Below are 18,473 nucleotides of genomic sequence, written 5' to 3' on the forward strand. Positions count from 1 at the left end.
TTCTATAGCCCATTTCTTAATTGGACTGTTGGGCATTTTGATGTCTAATTTCTTGAGTTCTTTTTATATTCTGGATATCAGATGTGGGGTTGATGAAGACCTTTTTCCATTCTGTAGGCTGTCACTTTGTCTTGTTGACCATGTCATTTGCTCTACAAAAGATCCTCAGTTTCAACAGGTCCCATTGATTGATTGTTTCTCTCAGTGTCTGTGCTACTGGTGTTATATTTAGAAAGTGATCTCCGGTGCCAATGCATTCAAGAGTACTTCCTATTTTCTCTACTATCAGGTTCAGAGTAGCTGGATTTATGTTGAGGTCTTTGATCCACTTGGACTTAAGTTTTGTGCACGGTGACAGATATGGATCTATTTGCAGCCTTCTACACATTGACATCCAGTTATGCCAGCACCATTTGTTGAAGATGCTTTCTTTTTTCCATTGTACATTTTTGGCTTCTTTGTCAAAAATTATATGTTCATAAGTGTGCGGGTTAATGTCAGGGTCTTCAATTCAATTCCCTGGGTCCACATGTCGGTAGAGCTCCAGGTGTCCAACTGTCATGAAAGAGGAGGGTCTGCAAGAGTGTGAATTGTTGAATCCAAGATTGCAAAAAGCACAGGGACAAACAGCCAAATGAATGGAAGCACATGAATTATGAACCAAAGGCTGTGGAGCCCCCAGCTGGATCAGGCCCTCTGGATAAATGAGACAATTAAATAGCTTGATCTGCTTGGGAGGCACCCAGTCTGTGGGACCAGGATCTGTCCTTTAGTGCATGAGCTGGCTGTTTGAAACCTTGGGCTTACACAGGGACACTTTGCTCAGTCTGGAAGGAGGTGACAGGACCTGCCTGTACTGAATCCACCAGGTTTAAATGAATCCCCAGGGGTGCCTTGATCCTGGAGGAAGTGGGAATGGAGGGGAGGGGCTGGGGGGAAGGTGGGGTGGGGGCAGGAGGGGTGAGGACAGGGGAATCTATGGCTGATGTATAAAATTTAAAACACATAATAATAAAGAAAAAAATAAAAAATAATAAAAAAAGAAAGAAAATTAGAGATCTTATACTAGCATAAATCTCCCTGGGAAGGGGAAATGGAATAGATTTTGGCAGTAGGTGGGGATGGGAACAAGAGAGTTCAGGCAGTGGGTAGGAGGGGTTGAGAAAAAGAATACTTGGAGAGACAACTGGAATTGGGGGTATTTGGGATGGGATGGGCAATGTAGAAACCTAGTACAATGGAAACTCCATGGAATCTACAAGAATTACCCTATTGAAGTCCTCTAATAATAGAGGATAGGGAGCCTGAATCGACTATCTTCTATAATCAGGCAAGTCTCCCAGGAGTGAGAATGAGACATCAACCAGCTACAAAAGCTTTAACCTACAATATGCCCTGTCTGCAAGATATGCTGATATAATACTGGCACAGAACTTGTGGGAGCAACCAACCAATAAGTCAAACAACTTTAGACAAATGACATGGAGAGGGAACCCATGCTTAACACTGCTTGGATGGCCAGGAAACAGAGGCTGGTCAGCCCAGAGACCCAGGATAAACCAAATATGATTAGCAAAAAAAAAAAAAAAAAAAAAGAAAGAAACCTCAATGAAATGATATTCTGTCATACTCACAGATCTGTGCCTAACCCAATCATCATCAGTGAAACATCAACCAACAACTGATAGGAGCAGGTGCAGAGAGCCACAACCAAACACTTGGTGAAGCCAGGAAAACTCCAAAGAAGAGGAGGAAGAAGAATTCTAGGAGCCAGAGGGGTCCAAAACACCATGAGAATACGACCCAAAGAATCAACTAAGCAGGGCTCTTAGGGCTCACAGGAACTGCAATGACAATCACGGACCCTGTATGGGTCTAAGCTAGGTCCTCTGCATATACATTATGGTTGTGTAGCTTGGTGTTTTTGTGAGACTCCTATTAGTGGAAGTAGGGGAAACTCTTTTGCCTGTGCTTGGGACCCTTTTCTTCCTACTGGGTCACCTTGCCCTGCCTTGATATATGGGTTTGTGCCTAGTCTTATTGTAAATTATTATGCCCTGCTCGATTAATATCCCTTGGAGGCCTACTGGAAAATGGAGGAGGAGTGGATCTGGGGGTAGTGGAGGTAGAGGAAACTGTAGTTCACACACACACACACACACACACACACACACACACACACACACACATTATGTAAAGAATTTAAAAAAATGTCAAAGCACTCATTGAGAACTTTGGATCAGTACATTTCTCATCCAAGGTGACAGAAAGGCAAATTACTAATTGCCCCAACTCCTATAAGTAACAAAGCAAGAAAGCCACCTTACATCAAAGAGAGATGAGGTCTGGAATCTAGCCCATTCAAGAGGTGTAAGAACCCAAGGTACACTGTAGTAGACACAACTACTCCGATTAAATTTTAACACCCCACTCCTTAACTCTCAAATTTGAACCACTCTGTCTGCTAAATGAAAATATCTCTGATGCCTTACAGAGCAGCTCAGTGAAACAAAATATTTTAAGCAAGCCAAGGACCTGGTGCTTGATGCTCCATGAATGAAGTTGCTGAGTGTGTGAGTGTGTGTGCGCGTAGGCTTATGTGTGGACCTGTGAATGGAGGTCAGAGGTTGTTACCAGACATCATCTTCAGTCACTATCTCCCTTACTTTTTGAGAAAGGATCTTTCATTGAACCTGGAGCTTACCAATTTGGCTAGACTGAATGTCTGGTCAGTAAAGTCCAGGAATCAACCTAATTTTACCTCTCTTCTCAGCACAAGGGTAACAGATAAATATCTCCAAATCTGGCTTTTTGCATGGGTTAGGTGCTGGATATTCAAACATAGCTCCCCATGCTCCCATGGCTAGTGGTGTACCAACTAAGGCACACCCTCACCAGCCTTTCTGATACCATTTTAATTTTGATACTTTGACATCTATTGAGATTCAATTCTGGGCACTGGGCTAGACAAAGGAATCCAAAATGACTGAGGAAAGTAAATAGAGTAGGTCTTGCACAGCTATCAGTGCTGACTTCTCTGTGATGATTAGAACAGCATGTAAAACCACAAGGCTGGAATAGGGAGGGAATCACAACAAGCCATCCAGAAGCTTCTTTATCCAGTACAAACTTCACCAATTGGCCAGAAAATAAGGATGACTTAAGGTGAGGCGCTTGGTCTGGGGCAAGCAGGGCCCTATGTCATTATTTCTGCTCAGGTTCAGGATGGGTGGGAGTCAATACACTAAATACATGTCCTAAGACAGTCTCATGCAGCAAATTCAGGAAGCAGAGATCTAGATGACCTCCTTACAGGCAGGGGAGGAAGTGTTAGCTCAGGTTCCTCTTTCCCATGATAGCAGCAGAAGCCAAGAGCAGGCTGCAAAGGAAAAAGTTTTGCATGAAAAAGTTAGGCAAGGAGTACAAAGCCAGACACAAGGTCTCAGACCAGCTTGTGACCCGTCCAGCTGCCTAAGCTCACATCACTCCTTAACCTCTTCTCTTTAGCTACCAGATACAGGGGACCAAACACTCTACTGTTCCTTCCACCTGAATGGTTGTTCTCCCATCTCTATCTAGCTTTTCTGACATGTCACCTGTCAGTGGGGTATGCTCAGTCCACCCCATTAAAGTAGTATTTCCCATTCCCTCACCTGACTAGGCCCTTCGCCTTGTCAGCTGTGCCACCATCTTGACATCATGCTTTAGTTACCATAGTTGTTTTGTTACAACTTAGCACATGGATGTGTTCATGACTTACCTCTCTTTATCTGTTGGGAGTTAAGTTTCATGAGAAGAGGGGACAATCTAGGGTGTCAGGGCTCTAGTCACAGTCCTGCAGTGATGTCTGGCTGTGCTTGTTTAAAAAAAATAAAGAAAGAACCTTAGAAGATCCACATCATAGCTCTGAAGCTTAGTGCCTGCATTAAAAATGGATATGCTCTAATAGGTGGCAAGGAGTGTTCTTCCATATGAACATGGAAGCCCATACTCAATGGTGCACCACTATATGAACATGATGGTATCAACAGGGCCTGCAAGAAGCTTCCAAGCAGGACATCATCTCAAGCTCTAGCTACCATGACTGACTGTGCTCCACTCAGGAAATTCAGATTCTTGTGAAATGAGGTCTTCAGTGCCCTCTGCTGGAGCCAACAGCAGAACAGCCATGCTCTTAAGGCCTCAGTATGCAAAGAGACATTGGGCATCCCCACCATTCTTACCTCCAGAGTGAGCTTAATTTATAGTCCATTGACTTCTTGAGGTGGTGTTGCTTGAGAGCATGGACAGAACATTCAAAGGAGCCATGGGGTCTGAAACGATGCTAAGCCAACTCTCTGTGAGGCATGAGGGGCTCTTTTGCCTCCCATCAAGCAGTGGCTAGCACTCATGATTCCAGAGGTGGAAACTATGTCTAAGATAAGTGAAGCATCAACTGAGGATGAACAGCATGCCAAGTGAAACATGAGGACTAGAACCAGTTATGTCAACCCAGTCACAACCCCATCAGACTTTCTGTCATCTCTAAAGTTCTCACACAGTTGGTCCTTTAAGTGAAATAATTATTTTCTTCAAACATGGCCACTGGGCCTATACAATTACAGTTGCGGTGTCTCAGGCCCTTGCCAACCCTTTACTAGGGAGTGCTAACAGAGTCTGAAACTATACATGGAGAGAAATGAATGAAAGATACAACCAGTGTATCTGCCTTTATTATTTTAAAGTATAAAGTAGTAGCAGAAACATGGGTGAAAAAAATGATGACACAGGCTGCTTTGGAGGTGGCTGCAATTAGATCACAAGAACATTAATGAAGCTGCAAGTTGGTGAGCACAAAAGCACAGAGGTGTCTATTTATGTACATGTAAGACAAAGGTGGGTTAAACCTTGTATGGAGGAAAGGCCATTTTAAAACAAAAAAACAAACAAACAAAATGAAAAAGAAGCAGGTACCAACTAGAGAATTCTCATAAGCATAGCCCAGAAATCATTCCCAACACTTGGCACTGGAATGCTAGAAACTGACAGCATAGATCTACAGCCCAGTACCCAGTGACCTAAACTGATTTGCATGATCCTGGTTTGCACGGACCATATTTGCATGCTGGAAACAGTATAGGTTAAGATAACCTCCCTGAACTGCACATTGGCTAGTCTGTACTATATTCCTGAATATAAAACAAATTACATACAGGAAACTGCACACATGTTAATTCACTCTAAGAAATACTACACACACACACACACACACACAGCTTTCCTTGTAGGTCATCTCTTGTTACCATCCACCTTGCTATCCTTTGCAGTGTACTCAATAAACTATTTTTCCCATTCTAGTCTACAGAGAAAACTCATTCCCCACATGTCAATCTCTTCAGCAATACCATAATAGTATATTCCAGGTTACTACACTTTGCACTCTTCACCAGACTTTCTTACCTTCCACAAAAGCACAAGAAGGGAAAAGCAAACAAAGGTTTGTCAAACACCCACTGTTGCACACCTAGTGGGTTTTGTAGGCTTCATAACAACTGTATGGCCACAGGGTATATTTTCTTTCAGTGAAAAAACCCCACCTGCAGAGATGAGCATCTTGTGCATTGTCACCCTGTGTTGGAAAAAAGTATCACTAATCCAAACTCAGGTATAGCTGGCCTTCTGGGGCACATTTACCTCAACCATCTAAAAGCCCTTGTATGATTTTCAAAGGTCTTATCTGTTCAGGATACAGGCCAGCCTGGGTGGTTCTTAATACCTTTTTCTGTTTTTTTTATTTATTTATTTATTTATTTATTTATTTATTTATTTATTTATTTATTTAGGTTTTTCGAGACAGGGTTTCTCTGCCTAGCTTTGCGCCTTTCCTGGAACTCACTCTGTAGTCCAGGCTGGCCTCGAACTAACAGAGATCCACCTGCCTCTGTCTCCCAAGTGCTGGGATTAGAGGAGTGCGCCACCACCGCCTGGCTCCTTTTTCTGTTCTTAATTATATGAGTGCACAGAAGAAACAAAATGCAAATTCCATTAAAGGAATAATTGAATTTTCTGCTTCTGTTGGCTTATAATAATCCTGCTAGCCACAGAATGTAGTTTGCCTTCTTACCTAAAATAGCCCTTGATCACATGTCTCGATTGTCTTGTCCTTGTCTGAAACTCAACAATGATGACTTTGAAATGACATCTGTGGTAAGTTCTTGAGAGAACGGAGCATACAGGATCTTCTGAGACAAGGTCAAAGAACTCTGTCACAAGGAGGTGGCCTTGGTCAACACTTCAACAAGCCCTAAGCCTCATTATTCTCCTCTACAAAGTGTGAAGATGGTAGAGGAATAAATAAAATATTTCAAGGATTGCCCATAGCCTAGCACCAGATACAGAGTAAGCCAAAAGCTTCAAGCTCAGAACCTAACTGAGCCAGGCAAGGTCAACAAATGGCACAACCAGATACCAAAAGCTCTTTTACCCCAATTCTGTCTTACATAAAATAAAAGTTAGAGGTAACCCAGAAAAGGAGAAGGAGAGAGACAATCACAAACTAGAGCATCCAAACACACTCAAAGAGACAGCTACTCAAAATCCTAGCTAATGGCTGCAACCATACTAGCTATTTCCATTCTTCTTGTTGTTCCTGTTTTTGTAAAAGGAATGCCACACATCACGGTTTTTATTAGTAATTTCTCAACAAAGTCATTAAAAGGGGTTTTGTTTTGTTTTTTTAATGAAAAAAAAAAAAAAACAGTGGACAGGCCAAACTTAACTAACAGGACTTTTGACCACATTGAGGCACACTATGTTTCATGAGCCAGAGATGGAAAAGGTTGCTATCATTCTGATGACGCTGAAAGGTTGAACAGTGCACTTTCTTCTCAAATTTTCATAACTTCCACAGTAAGAATTTTCTTTCTTTCCCAGGCAGATATGGGTTTACTGACTTATGCAATGGTAACATGAATTAACAAATATCGTTTAATATTGGGTAATAACACTGTTCTAATGCTAACAGAAGGAATCTCATGGCTGGTAGGAATACTGGTCTCAATTGATGAGAACACTCAATTAGGAAGCAAGGTTTTAGGAACAAATTTCAGATCTGGAAGTCAATCCTGTGATAAAATCCTCAGAGTGACGGTAAGGCATGTCAAGAAAGAATAGTGTGTGTATGGTTAAAGCAGCAGTGTTAAACATCAATCCCCAAAGAAAAGTTCCACACTTAAAAAGCTTTTGAATTTCAAAGTTAAACAGTGACACAAATTCATAAATCCCAAACGTTAATAAAATCCCTCTCATCTCAAAGGACGAAAATCATATAAAAGCACTTCAAATTCAACTATGTACTTAGCTATCTGGATTTGCATAAGGGTTTGTTGGTATGTGTGTGTGTGTGTGTGTGTGTATGTAAAGGGAGTTGATGGTATACACCTATCTGTGTGGAAGTCAGAGAACTACCTCCTTGTTATTTCCTCAAGTTTCTTCCACCTTTTGAGACAGAGTCTCTCACTGGCCAGGAACTTGGCCAAGTACCTGTCCAGGGAGCTTGGCCAATCTCTGACTCCCATCTCATCATCTCTGGGATTATAAACTTGCACCACCAACCAGCTTTTTATGTGTATTCCGGTGATGTAAAGTCATCAGATCCTCACACACTTGCCAGAGAAGTGCTTTACTGAATGAGTACTTGATTGGCATAGGTTTTGTGGGGTGTGTGTGTGTGTGTGTGTGTGTGTGTGTGTGTGTGTGTGTGTGTGTGTGTGTGTGTGTGTGTGTGTGTGCGTGCTTTTTTGTTTTGTTTTGTTTTTGTCACACATCTGTATTGTAAACAGTAGGTGGGACACTTGTAGCAATGGTAAAAATTTAATTTACAAAAGCAGGACTTACTTGGTGAAGCTGCCTGGTGGGCACCCTTGAGGACTCATACGTGGATGCCAACCCAGAGCAGGAGGAAAAGGACTCCAAAGCCCATGAAGAGTGAGGTCACCAAGAAGAGGAGGAGCTCTTTATAAATATTACATGTGTACTTGGTGGAGATGACCTCGTAAATGAAGAACCAGGTGGTAAAGAACATACAATGGCCAGAAGTAACACAGTCACAGTCACAGTCCTGTGCCTAGCACAGGATAGGTTTTTTTTTTTAAATACTCAAATTACATACATAGGAAAGTGACTAGATCAAGTGCAAAATACTTAATAAATTATCATAAAGTGACACACCTGTATCATTGTTACAATGGTGAAAAAAACCCAACACTTACCAGCATCCCAGCATCTTTATTCTGTGCCTCAATGTCCCCACAAGACTTAATCAGCAACTCTGCACAGTGCACAGCAAGCAATGGCCTTCTAGTCAGCACCACGAGTCTATTTTCACTTCAGTTGCTTTATGGAGCTTCACTATATAAACATGTTGCTATTTGTCCATTTTAATACTGCAGTGACATAAATGCCTATTTGGACCTTTTACAACTTCCTCCTTGGTACTTCCATAAAAAACACTCATGTAAGCATCTCAGTTCAAAGCTTTATACTTACATGTCTGTTAGGAATCCCACAGGGAATCAAAAGATAGATATGATGGGTCATGGGTATACTTGACTTTGCTTAACAAAACCAACTGGTGTTCCAAAGTAATTACATCAATGGCTGTCTTTTGCTTATAATTATCAGAGCTATTCAACTATCAATAGGCTTCTGTCTAAAACTGGCATCTGAAATTAAATAAATTAAAATACCTTTAAAAGTGGGATCTACAAATTTCAGAAATACTAGATCTTTCAGGACAGAAAAACCTTGATGCATTTCTGGTTAAGTTTTATGGTAACATGCTGGACAAATTAGATCAACTAAATTCAATATATATGCTGGAATCCTAAAGAAGTAGTCTCCCAGGGGGACACTAAGATATCTTTATAAGGAACTAGATGATACACCTCACATTGTCTCAATGTGGACAAGGATGGAGAGAACAGAGTTACTTCCTCCCACCATAGCTAATATCTAATAACCATAACCCATGTATCCATTGAAGGAACAGTGGATGTTGAGATAAGCTGATTATCCTGGGCTGCTTGTAACAATCCTCAGAACAAGAAAGCAGGGTAGTCATAGACAAAGAATAGAAGTAGATAGAGCAGAGTTCTGATTGTGAGATGAGAGAGGGTGGCCTGAAGACATCACTCTTCTGGCTGGGAGATAGGAAAGGAGCCACAACAATGATACTATGTGGCCCCTTGAAGCTAAAAAGCTTTGGAGAGATGTTGTTTCTGGGGCCTATAGAGGAAATAAGCCAGACACATACCTTGACTCCAGTCTATTGAGAATGATTTTTGACATGTAGAAAAGGGATTTTATTATGCCACCAAGACTGTGGTGATTTGCTGCAGCAGCCATAGGAACCAAAGTGGTGTCCTTCTCATGAGAGGAGACATATCCCAAGACCTTCCAAGCATGCTTGGAATTGTACACAACAATGAAACTTACAGTTATGATGCTTTTTCCTATACATATACAACTTTAATTCCTTTTTTCATCTTAACTCAGCACTTTTTATGCACTGAGGCCATAACTTTTGCAGTTGGAGAACAAAATGTGTGCATAGTAATAATAAGCATGTCTCTCTTCCTCCTTCTTTCTAGTTTCCCGGAAAGAAGATTTATTCTTACTGTACACATCAGCAATGTCAGCTTAAAGGCAGCACTTCTAAGCTTTCCTCCAACCTATCAAAACTGGCAGCATCACTATTCCTGTTTGGTACATTACTAAGCACAACAAGAACAAAAGCTGTATGATTCTGCAGTGCAGCAGTCAGATAATCAAGGTTTCTAACTGACTGTATTAGTCAGGGTTCTGTAGAGTCACAGAACTTATGGAATGAATTTCTCTGTCTCTCATATAAGAACAAGGTGTAGGTTTGGCTTGTTCCATATACATATATATGTATGTTTTTCATATATTATATATATGGAATTTATTGGAATGACTTACAGGCTACAGTCCAACTAATCCAACAATGGCTAGCTGTGCATGGAAAGTCAGAGAATCTAGTGGCTGCCTGACCCCATGACACTTGGTATCTCAGCTGGTCTTCTGTATATGCTAGAATCCCAAAGAAGTAGGCCCCGCTGGGCAGTGGTGGCGCATACCTGTAGTCCCAGCATTCGGGAGGCAGAGGCAGGTGGATCTTTGTGAGTTCTAGGCCAGCCTGGTCTACAGAGCGAGATCCAGGAAAGGTGCAAAACTACACAGAGGAACCCTCTCTTAAACCCCACCCCCTAAAAAAGAAGTAGGCTCCAATGCCAGTGAAGGAATGGATATGCTGGCAAGACAAGGGCAAGCCAGCAAAGAACAAATGACAAATTCCTTCTTCTGTTGTTCTTATATAGGCTTCCAGCATAAAGTGTCACCCAGATCAAAGGCATGTTGTCTTCTTGCCTCAAGATCATGATCACAAGTGTACCCTCCAATTCTAGATTGTAGCTCATTATAAATATAGTCAAGTTGGCAACCAAGAATAGCCATCACACTGACTAATGAGTGGGAAATGTATTGTGTTGACACTAATGACCAAAACAATGGTTCATATCCTTGGAGGGCCAAAGCAAAGAGTGCCGCACTGTACCATACTTCAAAACTAATGATATATAGTGAAACAACATATCACTATGTAGCCCTACTTGGCCTGGAACTCAGGAAGATCCACATGTCTCTGCCACCTGAGTGCTGAGAACTATGTTATACTGACAGAATGAACTATTTAATATGTTCAAATAGTTTCCTGGGAGTAATTAAAACTACAATTAAGGAAGGCACCCTTATTCATACAAACTAGGCTTTGTGATTCTGTCAAAGGCCATGGCTTACAGGAAATACAGTAAACAGATACTCCAGAGTCATTTTCTCTACTCTACTGTTATTTTAAGATCAAAAACTGGGTACAGAAGAAACAGAGATCATTTCAACAACCATCTCGTACCCCCATGAAATGGTCAAACTCCATTACTCTTAATGAGATTCCTAACTCAAGGCACCTGCAACTCTACTATGGGTTCTGCAGCCTGAGAGCTGTTTAACACCAATCATCTACTTTCACACTCTCATTGTAAGATTTTATGTAAGCTCAGCACCAATTTTTATTATCTGCTAACTAAGAAAGCTCTTTAGTTTTAATTTATTAAAATAAAATTAACTTAGATTTGTGGTGATATTTTATCTGTGTCCTCCAGTAAAGTTTATCTGAGGATCAGAGGAAAAAGCCAGCCATTATATTAAATACAGAAGCCAGGCAATGGTAGCATACACCTTTAATCCTATCACAAGGATCTGTCTGGATCTCTGTGAGTTCAAGGCCACACTGGGGACAGAGCCAGGCTGTCCCAACACTAGTTAACCATAAAGGTCTGGAGTTCTGTACAGACAGACAGGAAGTGACAAAGCTGGACAGGAAGAGGAAGAGATGTACTTGGGCAGAGAGAGGAAATGAGTTAGCAGAACAGAAAGGAATATAGGCATGGGTATACAGGAAGTAGGTCTCTTTGGAGACTGAGGGTCAGTGAGATGATGCTGGCTTGGGGCTTGTCCTATTCCTCTGATCTCTCAGCTTTAACGCCAATTTCTGGCTCCATGTTTTTTATTAACAAGACCATTTAGCAACTCATCTACATAGCTTTTAAATTACACTTCCCATTTCATTTTGCTTTTAGCATCTTGTATTCATATGTCCCATAATAACCTTAGGAAGTGATACATTTGAGCCATGGGCAGGAAGACCAAAATGGGCTTTGCTGCTATGGAAGTTTCCATAGCAACCAGTCCCAGGGGAGAGGGAAGCCATGTCTTGTATAGTCTGGTCTCAGGAAAAACTGGCAAGAAGATCCCTGGGTTGAATCTGCTCAGAAATTAATGTCCTACTCTTGTTCAAGACACTGGTTATAAATGACCAGGACTTTACATGCTCTAGAGATATCCACCTTCAAGCAACACCCATAACCCTCCCTTGTCTTGCCTCTCTGGCCAAGGGAAGCATCTGCACTGAACTGGTTACCAGTTATCACAGGCAGCAGATGTGAACATCATAAAGAATGGCTTAACGTCTCCTTCTTCCACATGCTGGTAACCCATCAAGAGCTGACCACTTGCCCCTGAAGTGCAGAAAAGAAAAACCACAACTGCAAATAAAATCCTGCAGGCCCAAGAGGGAAAGTGGGTCTGGAGAAAAGTAACAGGATGGTCTCAAATAAAATGAAGGTGTGCCTGAGCACAAGCGCTCAAGTCCAAGAGTCAGCATCATCACCACATTGAAAGATAGGCTGTAGAGCAGTGGCCTGGGGTCTCACTATCATAGAAGCTCACAGCACCAGGAACCAGGAGTTCCTATCCCTCACCTCAGACAGAACTCGGCACAAGATGCATCCTAATTCCAGGAGGAAGGTTGGGAGTTCAGTGGCCATCACTGACTACACAGCAAGTTCTTGGCTAGCCTCAAGTACATGAGACCTTGCCTCAAAAACAGAAAAAGAAAAAAGAAAAACAGCAGTAAATGTGTGGAAGGAAGAACCTTTCTCAATAAACAATTATTAAGGACTCACAAAGAATTAACTTTGGGTTGGACACTAGTACTAAGGTGATGAGTCAAACAGGCCTCTCCTAAAAGAAACTCACAGAGTTGCAGAGATATCAGAGCAGCAAATGCCACTTGCTATATGCTGATCACAGCATCTCTACAAGGGATCCGACATCAGAGAGAAATTGCAATGAACATGGGCACTGAAGGTTCTGTTCGAGAAGAAATCTATCTGTAAAGAACTACATACAGGGCAGAAAGAACAAAGTGAAATTTAAGAAACAAAGTAATTTTCCCAGGGAGGTCAATGAGGCAGCAGAACCCTAGTGAACACAAGAATGGTAAGTTTCAGAGAAAGGGAAGAGTTAGCAAAAACACCAGGATCACTGTCAGAAGTTCATCCAGGAGACTGTGAGATCAGCTGCACTCAGGTTCAGAGGAGGGCGCATGTACTCACTCACTCATGCCTTCACCTAGCCAACATTTGAAGACTGACATTGAACTTGAAGATCAATTCTTCTCCAGATACCATCACAGGTGCTGGAAGTCAGCAATAGACATGTGGTGACAGGAAAGAAAATAAGGAGCTATAAGTAAGAAGGGGAAGCAGCACCACTAACGGAAGGTCATGAGCACTGAAGTTGAGATCCGATGATTTAAGTCAGATGGACTAAGAAGGCAAAGAGAGGATGACAGGACCAAGAGTGTCTCTAAGGAAGGAGCAGAACCCACAGATGATAGCACAGGCCAGGCTCTAAAACAGCCCAGGGTGGAAGATACCAGGAAACAATCCAGGGAGACAAGGGCAAAGGGCAGAGTGGTGCCCTGGGGTAGCTCTGGACATTCTCAGGAAGGAAACACACACACACACACACACACACACACACACACACACACACACACACACACACACACACGGTAACAGGCAGGAAACAAAAATCACATTTGCTAGGGGCCAAGCCCAGAGTATAACATCTGAGGGACAGAGGGAGTGAATAGGGAGGGAGAGTGACTAGGCCAAAGGACAAGACAAAACAGGCTGGAGATGCTCACTCACAGGTTAGAGGAAGAAATGACAATTAGTGAAATAAAAAGTTGAATTAGAAACCCTAGACTTAAATAACCGAAGAAAACAACCCAGGTAGCATCATCCTCCTGAGTTCCCTTGGCCCTCTTCAACAGGCTCCAACAATGAGTAACTCCATGCCTGGTAACCTAATGGTTAGAACTGGCATTCTTATCTCTCATGAGTCAGATCTTGATTCCATAAAGTTTATGTACTAATCCTGGTTCCATCCTTAGAATCATATGATTGTAAAAGCACCTCCTTTTCTGTTTATAACTCTTCCTAATTAGGGAAGACTCTAGTTGCTTCCAATTCAGTTATGTCAGACTTCTAGTATAATACACTTGTATTATAGTGAATGCAGAAACATTAGTATGCCAAAACAGTGGGCTTCATTTTGACAATTTTATTTCATGTTAAGGAGACTAAAGCTAAGGGAGGAGAGAGACTATGCTCCAAGTACCTAGCTATGCCCGGCTAAGCTGACTTCACAGTCTAAGATTCCTGATTCTGTTCAGTGCTCTAGTCTCATTGTGCTACTCCAGGTAATCAACTAATCAGACTGCTAAACTTTAGCATCAAGAATATCCGCAGCTCAGAGGAAATTCTGGGCTCTGCTCTCAGGAGACCCATTGGAATTAACCAGAGTTGGAAAACAACCAAACCCACTGAAAACATGAATAATACTTACATAAATTCTGGCAGCAACACTCTGTTATTTATGGCACCACCTACTACAAAGCCAAAGCCTTAAGTGTGTCAGTCAGTGGAGTATAGAGAGCACTGGTGATGATTAACAACTGAGAGAAGAACATATGTACAGAACCTCCTTAAAGGACACTGCCTGCAGCAACAAACAGGGTACATCATGAGATGACTTTTGACTGCTGGTGGCCACTCAGCCTCCTCTAGAGTCTACAAATCTGAGAGTCAGGTCACACAGGTCATCTTAGATGATTACCACTATCTCAGGACAATGAACTTCTGCTTCCATGTTTCTGCTAGGGGCATTATACACCCTCTCTGTACAGCTCATTTCAGCCAGGCACAGAGCAATCTTCATTATGAGGGGCTGGACATCTGACTTCTGGCCACATCACTGGGCAAAGTCAAGGGCCATTGGAGCTGTCCGTATTTCATGCCCTAGTAACATAGACTGTTTCCTGAAGCTGATCCTGTACGTGCTGAGCCTCTGTGTCTCCAGGATAAATATCCCAATTCCTTTCTACTTATGTAAACAACTTGAGCTGACAATGTTGTTCACCTATATCTTCCTAAGCATGCTGACTTGTCTACAGACAATGCTTATAGTGTACAAGCTATAAATAAATGCTACAGGCTAACTAGTGATTGGAAAGTGAAGATCCACAGGCTTTGTCATTCCTACTAGACATTTTTGCTACTGTGCTCATGTCACCTAGCACTCAGCAAATGCAGTTTGTGACTCAGAGATTAGAGTTTATTCTTAAGTACTGTGCTAACAAGTAGAACACTCACATCCAATCTGGCTGTACTGTTCTAAATATTGCCGTTATTCTCAAATTTCTCATAATTTCCTTAACAGACTGGTAAGATCATTATATCAATGACTCCAGACACTCCATCAGCTGTGGCTGGACCATGTATTTTGATGCTTCATAGCAAATCATAAACAGACAGCTACAAGCTCCCCACAACCTAGATCTCCACTGTGCCATCAATGGGTGTTTTCCTTACCAGCTTATAACCAGAAAAAATATATTACAGAGTTCAAGGGTAACTATAAAGTGCCAAATTCTCCCCTAGGCTCTGACCACAATGACCATGTTTTGTGTTCTGGTATTAAGGCAAGTAACCACAGGTAATCCAGTCAGAGGCAATGCTCTGAAATAAGGAAGAATAGAAGGATAAGATGGAAGCCTCAAACGTTCTCCATGTAGGAAACGCTATCTAGAGGGGAGCCAGTGTAGAGAAGTCAACCAAGGGAATGGCAGAAGACCTAAGAACACAAACATCATCTGAGCAATCTGACTCAACCCTGCCTTTAGCCTAGACTGTTTATAACTCTATTGTATTAACCAGTTGTACTAGTTACTTTTCTTGTTGCTGTGGCCAAACAATTGACAAAAACAACCTAAGTAAGGAAGGGCTTAACTTGGGTCAGTTCACTTAGATTCAGGAGTTTAAGGCAGCTGGTCACATTGCACAGCAGCTAGCAGAGAAATATGAACACTCATGTTCAGCTTGCTTTCTCCTTTTTATTCATTCCAGGACCCTAGATCTTGGAAGGGTGCTACCCACATTAAGAGTGGGTCTTCCCATCTAAATTAAACCAATCTAGGAACTTCTTTACAAACATGTCCATAGTTTGTAGCCTAAGTGACTCTTGATCTCATCAAGTTGGCAAGCACTAAACCATCTCATTAATAAATACTTTTCTCCCAAAAATCAGTTTAAACTAATTTGTGCCACTGAGCATGAATTAAAATTCTATAGTAGTATTCGCCGAGTGTTAGACCTTGCATGCTACAGTACCAACTTGATAAGAAAGGGATACAGGAACACAACTGAATGGCAGGTAAGGCCCAGACTCATGAATGGTAAAGGTACTGAGAACAAGTGACAATAGAGTGGTCAGGATCAAAGAGGACACACATATCAACCCCAACTCCCCCACTGCTCAGGGAATGTCATGGAGGAAGAATTGAAAAGAACATAACAGCTGAAGAATAAAGAGAAGGGCCATGAACAATGGCCTTAGGGGCATGACATGGCCATGACACTCACAAACTCATATCAGCTACAATTGCTTACAGAGAGTCCACATAAGACCAAATCAGTAAATGGATTCATAGATGGGGGAAGGGCTCATGAGGCCACCACAGAATGCAACTAATGGCAGAAGAAAGCTACTAGAGAATAGAAAAATCATTATTGTTACTGATACATCCATGTTCATGATAGCCCTAGTTAAATTCAGTACACTACAAGAGAAAACAAAAACAAAAGGAAGAAAAGTGGCACAAAGACTTGATAGGAAGAAATGGGGATTGGTGGGTATGAGCAGACAACAAGGGAGGGTGGAGAGATGACTGTGTCTATAGTGAATTAGAAACATATATAAAACCATCAAAGAATAAATTAATTTTTTAAAATTGAAACAAAATTAATTCTATATAACCTCAATGTATAAAGGTCATGTGGCATCCAGTAAACTTTCTTGCCAAAATCCACATAACTTCAGTCTACAGTATGGTATTAGAAAAAAATCTTAAGCTCTTGAATCTAAGCTGGGCTCCATCCTGACTGGCTTGGAGGCCTAGGGCAGATCAACAAGGCTTTTACACTGTATGCTTCCCATCTTTACAACAGGGACATTCACTTTAAAATACAATTCTGTACAATGTCTGGCACACAGAAATTATTACAATGACAGTTGTTTATATTGTCAATATCATTGTTGCCTTCTTAACATTGTTATGCTAATTTTAAATTTTAATAATTCTTTTGAACATTTCACACACACACACACACACACACACACACACACACACACACACAATGTATCTTGATCATATCCATCCCACTCTTTCTTCTACTCCCCCTAGATTATTATGCTAACATCATTAGCAGTTTTCCTGTATTGCCAAGAGCCTGTTTTCCCTTTGATTATTATTTTTCTCTCATTTGGTTTGCTATGCTGTGCTTTGCTATGATGTGGTATACTGTGTTCTGCTCTGCTGGGGTTTGTGGTCGGTTTTGGTTTTGTAAAGGTATCATGTTAAGCCATCTAGGCTGAAACTCAAAAGCCCTTCTGCCTCAGTCTGTACTGGGGCTTTAGGCATGGTCATCACCATGCCCAGTCACATTTTCACATCTGGAACTGAACTAGCACTGGGTACCTCTTATTCTTTCATAAAGCCCCTCTCACATTGACTCAGATGAGAAATTTTCCTCCTAGCTTCACCAGGATCACCATCAACTCACCACTTTCCCTCTGAACCCTCTGCAGAAAGGAGTCCCTCACTGCCAGAGTACAATTTACTCTATTAAAGCTGTTTAGATGAAGTGTCTGACCAGTCTAGGGATGTTGCTAGGAGAAGGGGACAATGACAGGGGTGTGACACTGGGCTCTGGCTATGGGCTAGGGATCTAGAATCACCCCCATTCTGGGGTCAAGACACATGGTTCAGCTGTGAAAAACAATTGATATTCTTTCAGAGGACAGAAGTTCAGTTCCTAGCACCCATGTTAGGCAACTCACACTGGCTGTAATTCTGGGTATCTAGCACCTATGGCCTACTTGGACATCTGCACATACTGGTATGCAGACATACATAACCACAAATAATTAAAAATAACAATAAATCTTTAAATAAAAAACAATCACCTCAGTTCAACACAGCTCTGTCATCTTTATATTCAGCCTTGCTGACTCTAGATCTGAATGTGGAGCCAAATGCCTAATTAAAAGGTAGCCTTGAGCTGTCAATAAAATTACGCACAAAGGAAATGTTCAAACACACAGTAGTGACTTTGTTGAGACAGACTGTCATGTAAGTTTTTTTTCTAATTCTAGTGTGGGACAAATAAAAAAGGAAGTCTCCACATCTACACCAACCTTGCCTCCCACCTTGAAGCAGTGACATAATCATTGACAATCAAGACATTATACCACATTCAAAACTGTTGGCTAGGAAAATGGCAAGGCTTATCTTTCCTGTTCATTTCTGGAATGTGGTAGCAATGGTCATTTGTTTTATTTGTTCAGGGAGGACAACTCCTTTGCTTCATCCCCAAGCACTCTTGTCAGTATGGAGGATCTTCCCCATCCTCAGTCTGACAGCTCCCATAAACCTCTCCCCCAGTACCCTG

The 18,473-nt window shown here is 41.6% G+C and overlaps 1 protein-coding gene across 3 annotated transcripts in view; it reads right to left on the reverse strand.

Moving 5' to 3' along the window:
• Nucleotides 1–18,473, reverse strand: part of Large1 (LARGE xylosyl- and glucuronyltransferase 1) — a 506,337-nt gene that overhangs the window by 367,214 nt on the left and 120,650 nt on the right. The gene's annotated exons all lie outside the window — the stretch shown is intronic.

Source organism: Onychomys torridus, chromosome 5 (assembly GCF_903995425.1).
Source record: "Onychomys torridus chromosome 5, mOncTor1.1, whole genome shotgun sequence".
NCBI classification, from domain to species: Eukaryota; Metazoa; Chordata; class Mammalia; order Rodentia; family Cricetidae; genus Onychomys; species Onychomys torridus.